Source organism: Pipistrellus kuhlii, unplaced genomic scaffold (genome assembly GCF_014108245.1).
Source record: "Pipistrellus kuhlii isolate mPipKuh1 unplaced genomic scaffold, mPipKuh1.p scaffold_m20_p_6, whole genome shotgun sequence".
In the NCBI taxonomy this organism is placed as follows: Eukaryota; Metazoa; Chordata; class Mammalia; order Chiroptera; family Vespertilionidae; genus Pipistrellus; species Pipistrellus kuhlii.
This window is the reverse complement of record NW_023425562.1, coordinates 40,897,710-40,905,278: the sequence shown is the minus strand read 5'-3', so window position 1 is coordinate 40,905,278 and position 7,569 is coordinate 40,897,710. Positions and strand designations below refer to the sequence as shown.

The 7,569-nt window shown below is 38.0% G+C and overlaps 1 pseudogene; it reads left to right on the top strand.

Moving 5' to 3' along the window:
• Nucleotides 1-5,997: 5,997 nt before the first annotated feature.
• LOC118708565 lies at nt 5,998-6,142 on the top strand (annotated as a pseudogene).
• The last annotated feature ends 1,427 nt before the right edge of the window (nt 6,143-7,569 follow it).

Sequence of the window (7,569 nt, the reverse complement as noted above, 5' to 3'; positions counted from 1 at the left end):
TTTTTCTAGAAGATATGTAACAGTGTATACGGTCCTAACTCAGTGTTGGGAATATGGTTTGTAGGAAACACATGACACCAGTTAAATAAAGGGCTTAAATCATTAGCAAAAAACTAATGAATTAGCCAAAACCAGTTTGGCTCTGTGGACATATCATTAATTCTCCAAATGCAAATACATTTTTCAGTACAGTTTTAAAACCTAAAACATACCATAAATAGACATATTTAAACTTATATTTCTTTAGAAAGCCTTATTCTGATTAATATATAATATTCAAATATATGGTTGAATTTTTTAATATGATTTTAAATAAAATCATATTACTAATCATACTTTCAACAACCTCAAATAATGTCATTTATAGAAAATGTTAAAAGTATTAATCTACCAAAATAAAAATTAGTAATGTTTTTCAATTGGCTCTACATCCATTCTAAGTCAAACTGTCTTCTGGTAAGAAAATATCATGTAAATTAAAATGTATTTTAGAAATGTGAGTTGTTCTATAAGTAGGTATGAGAATGATTTTCCTAAGGAATAATAATAAAAACAAAAGTATCATAATTCACAATGCTAATAACTACTTAACATAGATAGGAATTTCTAACTTTCACTATAGTCAAAGATTTGTTTTTAAAAAAATTCAAATTTGTTTCAATTAAAAATAGTACATCTTGCCGGGACCGGTTTGGCTCAGTGGATAGAGCGTTGGCCTGCGGACTGAAAGGTTCCGGGTTCGATTCCCGTCAAGGGCATGTACCTTGGTTGTGGGCACATCCCCATTGGGGGGTGTGCAAGAGGCAGCTGGTCGATGTTTCTCTCTCATCGATGTTTCTAACTCTCTGTCCCTCTCAATTCCTCTCTGTGTAAAATCAATAAAATATATTTAAAAAAAATTTTTTTTTAAATAGTACATCTTAATAAAATAAGACTTTTATATTTTTATTGTAAAAAATACATATGGGAAAGTGCAGCAAAAGAGTGTTATTGGTTGAATCCTGTCCCTAAAAAGATGTATTGAAGTCCTACCTCCTAATGTTTGTGAAAGTAGCCTTAATAGAGAAAAGGATCTTTGCAAATGTAATCAAATTAAGAAGTCCTCCTACTGAATAGGGGGCCTGATCCAATATGGCTGGTGTTCCCCCCTTTTCCTGAAGAGAAGAGACGGACTCAGAGGGAAGATACCATGTGGAATGGAGGCAGAGGCTGGAGTTTTACTGCCAGGAGCCAAAATTGCCCTGTGCTACCAGAATCTGAAAGACAAAGAAAATGAAAGGAGATTTTAGGTGTGAAATAGGCAGGAAATTTTAGGAATTAAGGGGTCCATGGGAAAACCACAGACAGGGCTGCAAAGCTGGTAGCTGCAGAAGGTATACATCCACAGAAAAGGGGAGCTGCCAGAGGGTATACATTTTCATAGAATAAGGGAGCTGGGAGCTACAGAAGGTCCACATTTACAGAATAAAGTGAAGGAAGCCCTTCATTCAGAGAGGGAAGAGGAAGGCCAAAGGGAATAGGAAAATAATAGGGGAAAAGATGAGGGGAACCTCATATGAGGTTTGGGCTCTGAAGCTGCTATCATATATTGACCAATCAAAGGGGATATCAAGACACAAAGAACTACAGCCTTTGTAAATCTAAGAAAAAGAGATTTAGTGAGCCTCCCCACATGAAAGTCTGTGCTTGTTTCTCAATACATTTCCACCTTTTCCTACACCATCTTTTGTTCTTGGTTTCATTCTTCAAATCCACCTGGACAAAAACCTGGGAGACATCCTGTCCAAAGGAACACCTTGAGTTCCAGTACAGGTTTTGAGTTTTAAAACTACCTTCCATTAAAAACTTTTGAAGGAGGGTGGGTGGCCCTGGTAATACCTGAATTTCAGACTTCTAGTTTCTAGACCATATGAGGATGTACCTCCTGTTGTTTTAAGCCCCCCTGTGTTGTGGGAATATGTCAGAGTGGCCCTAGGAACTAATACAAGCAGGATGAACTTCTCCATATATATTGCAAAGTGAATATTCATGCAATTATGAGACCTTCCAAAGCCCTCTCATGCATACCCAATTTCACTAAATCCCTCATTCCCCTGAAAAGGGAATTACCACCCTGTGTTTAAAATACTGGTAACCACATCTCACTTTCCTATTCAGTTTTACTACCAAAATATAAACATTCCAGTTTCATTTTCTTTATATTATGAATTTTGTATATGTCTCAAATTATACTATTTGGTTTCCATGTTGCAATGAGTATATACTATTTTCATTTCCACTGAAGCATAGCACTCCAATGCATGAATACACCATCACATATGTATTCATTATTCTCTTGAGGAATTTGGAACTATTATAAAATGACTCTTGTTACTCATGTGAATTATTTTAAGGGTTTGTTTCCAAGAGAGTTTTAGTCATTCTATAGCCTCACCAATATTTGATGTTGTCATTCTCATTCATTGTAAAAATGAAACAGAAACAAAAAATGGTTGTACTTTTTATTTGAATTACATAGTATTCTGTATGAAGACATTCCAAAAATGGCCAGAGTAATTAGAATTAAAGGATGTAGCTGGGACAAGTTAACAAATTTATCTGAAAGTGAAGTCATTGGTATACTTATGGAAAAGATGAAATTATCAGCTAGGCTAGTGAAAGGGAAAAGGAGGATTTTTCTAATGAACAAAACACTAAGTGTGCATATGTGCCTGATATATATGCATATTCATATTCATGTTCTAGCTAATGGCCTATCAGCTCTAAAATCAGTCATCAGATGCTCTCTCTGACCAGGCACATTAGCAGACAAAACAAGGACACTTGGAGGAGAACCAACATGGTGGCATAGGTAAACGCCTGTACTTGCTACTTCTCACAACCACATCAAAATGACACCTAAAACACAGAACAACTATCATCCAGAACCATAAGAAAGCTGGCTGAGTGGAAGTTCTACAACTAGAAGTAAAGAAGAAAGCCCATTGAGACTGATAGAAGGTACAGAGGCATGCACAGAATGGGCTGGCAACTGGGTGTGGTGATTTTTTTAATCAAGAGAAAGATACAAACTCCCAATTGCTCTAAACTAGAGTTCTGGGCAAGACTCTGGGGACTCAGACATATACGGGGAGAAACTGAACTGTCTGGCATCGGGCCTGAATGCAAGGACGGCTTTCTTTCAGACAAAGGTGCTCACAGTGGTCAGTGTTCCTGCTCCAGGACCTCTCTGGTGCAGGGCTGACTGAGAGCCATTGCTGTTTGCTCCACCCTGGTGATTCTCTGAGACCCTGCCCCACCCAATTTACAACCCAACCCAAGCTATGCACAGCAGTTTTGCATATGAATGGCCTGTCCTTTCTCAACCCAATACCTGTCAAATAGGCATCAGCTATGTCAGGGAGCCCCAAAGTTACCAAAAGAAGGGCCAAGGCCTGAAAGCAGCAGCCTGCCTTGTTTCACAGCTAGATCTCATCCGGGCACTTCCAAACCTGATATAAAGAGGAGTAATCTGCAGATCTTTCTGTAGCTCCTGCTGGGTGGCCCCAGCCAGCGGCTGACTTTGCACCTCCTTGGAGATCCAAGAGCCACTATATCCAGTGGTCAGCATGAGACCATACCAGATTAAAACTCTTCACATTCATAAGTGATACACTCACGGGGCAGACTCAGTGAGCACCAGAGCACCACTGAAGCAAGTCCTGCCCCATAAGGGTATCTCCAGCACAGCAGCTCTTCCATTGTAGACACAGCGGGTCCTCACAGCCAATTGGCCTGGAGGTCAATCCCATCCAGTGATACCAACTGCAATCAAGGCTTAACTACAACAAAACTGCACCAAGAGTGTCTACCTCAGGTGATTAGGGAGTCTGAGTCACTAGACCCTTTAGAAAACCTACCACACAGGGCCACTCTATTAACACAAGGAAGCAGCTGAAATGTAGAGACAAAGAAACATGTCGCAAATGAAAGAACAGGAAGAAAGCAAACTACTGGATATGGAGTTCAAAGCCACAGTTATAAGATTACTCAAGAATCTTCTAGAAACCTCGAGGATCTTAGTGAGAACGACAAAAGAATAAAAAAGGATCAGTCATAAATTAAGCATACACTGACTGAAATAAAAAATAATATACAGATTACCAACGGCAGACTAGAGGATCACAAGAATCAAGTCAAAGGTTTGAAATACAAAAAAGAAAAAAAAATCAACTAGAAGAGCAAAAAGAAAAAAGAATCCAAAGATACGAAGATAATGTAAGGAGCCTCTGGGACAACTTCAAGTGTACCAACATCCAAATTATGGGGGTGCCAGAAAAAGAGAGAAAGCAAGATATTGAAAACCTATTTGAAGAAATAATGACTGAAAACTTCCCCTACACCTGATGAAAGAAATAGACTTACAAGTCCAGGAATCACAGAGAACCAAAAAAAAAAGAGGAATCCAAAGAGGACCTCACCAACACACATCATAATTAAAATGCCAAAAGCAAAAGACAAAGAGAGAATATTAAAAGCAGCAAGAGAAAAACAGTTAGTTACCTGCAAGGGAGTACTCATACAACTGTCAGCTGATTTCTCAACAGAAACTATGCAGGCCAGAAGGGTGTGGCAAGAAATATTCAAAGTGATGAGTAGCAAGAACCTACAACCAAGATTACTCTACCCAGCAAAGCTATCATTTAGAATTGAAGGTCAGATAAAAAGCTTCACAGACAAGAAAAAACTAAAGGAGTTCACCACCACCAAACCAGTATTATATGAAATGCTGAAGAGTATTCTTTAAGAAGAGGAAGAAGAAGAAAAAGGTAAAGATAAAAATTTATTAACAACAAAGTGACAACAAATACATATCAGCAAGTGATTCTAAAAATCAAATGAATAAAAAAAAAATCCAATGAACAGAATAAACTGGTGAATATAATAGAATCAGGGACATGAAAAGGGAGCAGACTAACAATACTTGGGGGAAAGAGTGTGGGGATGCAGGAAGAGATTGGAGAAAATCTTACACCTATGGACAAGGACAGTAGTGGGGCAAGGGCCAGGGGTGGGTTGAGAACAGGTAAATGGTGGCTATGGGGGGAAAAAAGAGGAACATCTGTAATAATATGAACAATAAAGATTAAAAAAACAAACAAACAAAAAAAAAAAAACAAGAACACATGGAGAATTTTTCACTTACTTAGCATATTGAGGAGGGTAGAAATAATTAACTACAGTTTGGGTCTGGCCAAGACGTCTATTTTAACTTTGAAACTCCACCTTCACAGTAATTACCTCATTGATCATCACCTCCTTGTATTCATATACCATGGCAGTAATGAATGGACAACTGTTAAAACCATTAAACCATTAGGCAAAATTTACTTGAACAAGGGACTTTATTTAATGTTTTAAAGGATGTTATGTACTGATTCTAACAATGTGTACAAAATACCTTAGATAGAAGTCCTCTTTAGGTAAATGTTCAAAATAAATTAAAAATACAAAAATCATGTTCTCAGCCTTGCTGGGAATGCTGTAAGTGTTCAAACAGTTGTTGACCAGTTCCAAATGGACTACTTATAAGTCCCCCAAAGTGACATGAATCTAACCATGGTTCTCTAGAACTCTTGTAACCATTCCAAGTCAAAGACAGTGTGGCCATTCCAACTTTAAAAAGGACAGAATACTAGGTAAGATTTTTCCCAAGTAGGCAAGGTTATAGCACCAAGATCCACAGACATCAGCCAAGTATTCAGTGAGGTTCCCTTAGGTACTAAGAAAGTCTATTTATATTTTATGACAGGTTCTCAAAACCTTCTGTATGACAGTGACAATATGAATATAAGTTATGCCATGGCCCAGCCTATCCCAGATCAATTATGCTGAGCTTTCAGTCAGTGGGAAATAGGCATAAGTATTTACTAAAGTTTCAAGTGGTTTTAATGTATATCCAGGGCTAAGACCACTTCCTAAGACTGAGTAAAACTATACTTAACAATCTTTGGCTAAACCCCCTGTCAGTGAGCAAGGAGTCACCTGATTGGTGGTGTTACTCTTATATAAATCAGGGGCAAAGCAGATGTACAGTCCTTAGTTCATCCTAGCTTGATGCCTATGTAGGTGGCCAGAGCTGTTTCATGCCTGGGGTACATAAAAAATTATATATATATATATATATATATATATATATATATATATATATAGTATTTATATTTATATTTATATTTATATTTATATTTATATTTATATTTATATTTATATTTATATTTATATTTATATTTATATTTATATTTATATTTATATTTATATTTATATTTATATTTATATTTATATTTAATTTATATTTAATTTATATTTAATTTATATTTAATTTATATCTATATCTATATCTATATCTATATCTATATCTATATCTATATCTATATATATATCTATATCTATATCTATATCTATATCTATATCTATATCTATATCTATATTTATATATAAAAAGCCCAGTGATTGGAATGACTGGTTGCTATGACATGCACTGCGGCAGCCAACCAGCCCAATCAGGGTCCTGATTGCCCCCCAACCTCATGTGGCCCATTCCCCTGGCCATCCCCGCCCCCAATCAGCTCCCCGGAGGCCATGACAGACGACCTTCCATACCCCCTAACCCTTACTGGCCTGCCTCTAATCAGCCCTCATTGGGGCAGGCCGGCAATACCCCACTCGTGCACAAATTCATGCACTGAGCCTCTAGTTCTATATAGTAAAAGGCTAATCTGCAAAACAACCAAACAGCAGAACGACTGGTCGCTATGATACACACTGACCACCAGGGGGGCAGACATTCAATGAGGAGCTACCCCCTGGTAGTCAGTGCACTCCCACAGGGGGAACACCACTTAGCCAGAAGCCAGGCTCATGTCTTGAGTGCAGCAGCGGTGGCAGGAGCCTCTCCCGCCTCCAAGGCAGTGCTAAGGATGTCCAATTAATGGCTTAGGCCTGCTTCCCATGTGAAGTGGGCTTAAACCATCAATCAGAAATCCCCCAAGGGTTCCCAGACTGTGAAAGAGCACAGGCCAAGCTGAGGGGACACCCCCTCCTCCCCCAAGTGTACAAATTTTGTGCACTGGCCCTCTAATCATCATCATCATCATCATCATCATCATCATCATTATCATCATCATCATCATCATCATCTTTGGCTAAAATTAGAGGCCTCAATACATTTCCTATTAGAACTCAGAACAAATACCCTCTTGACACTGTAACTTTTACTTTCTATCCAATGAGTTTTAAATGTTAAAACATAATAATACGTTATCAAGAATAAACCAGAATCCTCATATTAGAGTTCTATTTCACTCTCCAGCCAGTTGAAGCGAAGGAGGAATTAAAGGTTTCTGTACAGGAGAAATAAAATGAAGGGGGAGTAGATTCAGTGTCAAAGGAACACCCAGTAACTCTGGTCTCCTTTCTTCTGTAGAGACTAAGTACACATGAATCAAAATCCTGTGAACAGCAGCTTCAACGAGCCAATATAGAATACTAACTTCAGAAGGTTAACGCTCATGTTCTGTCAGACTTAGGCAG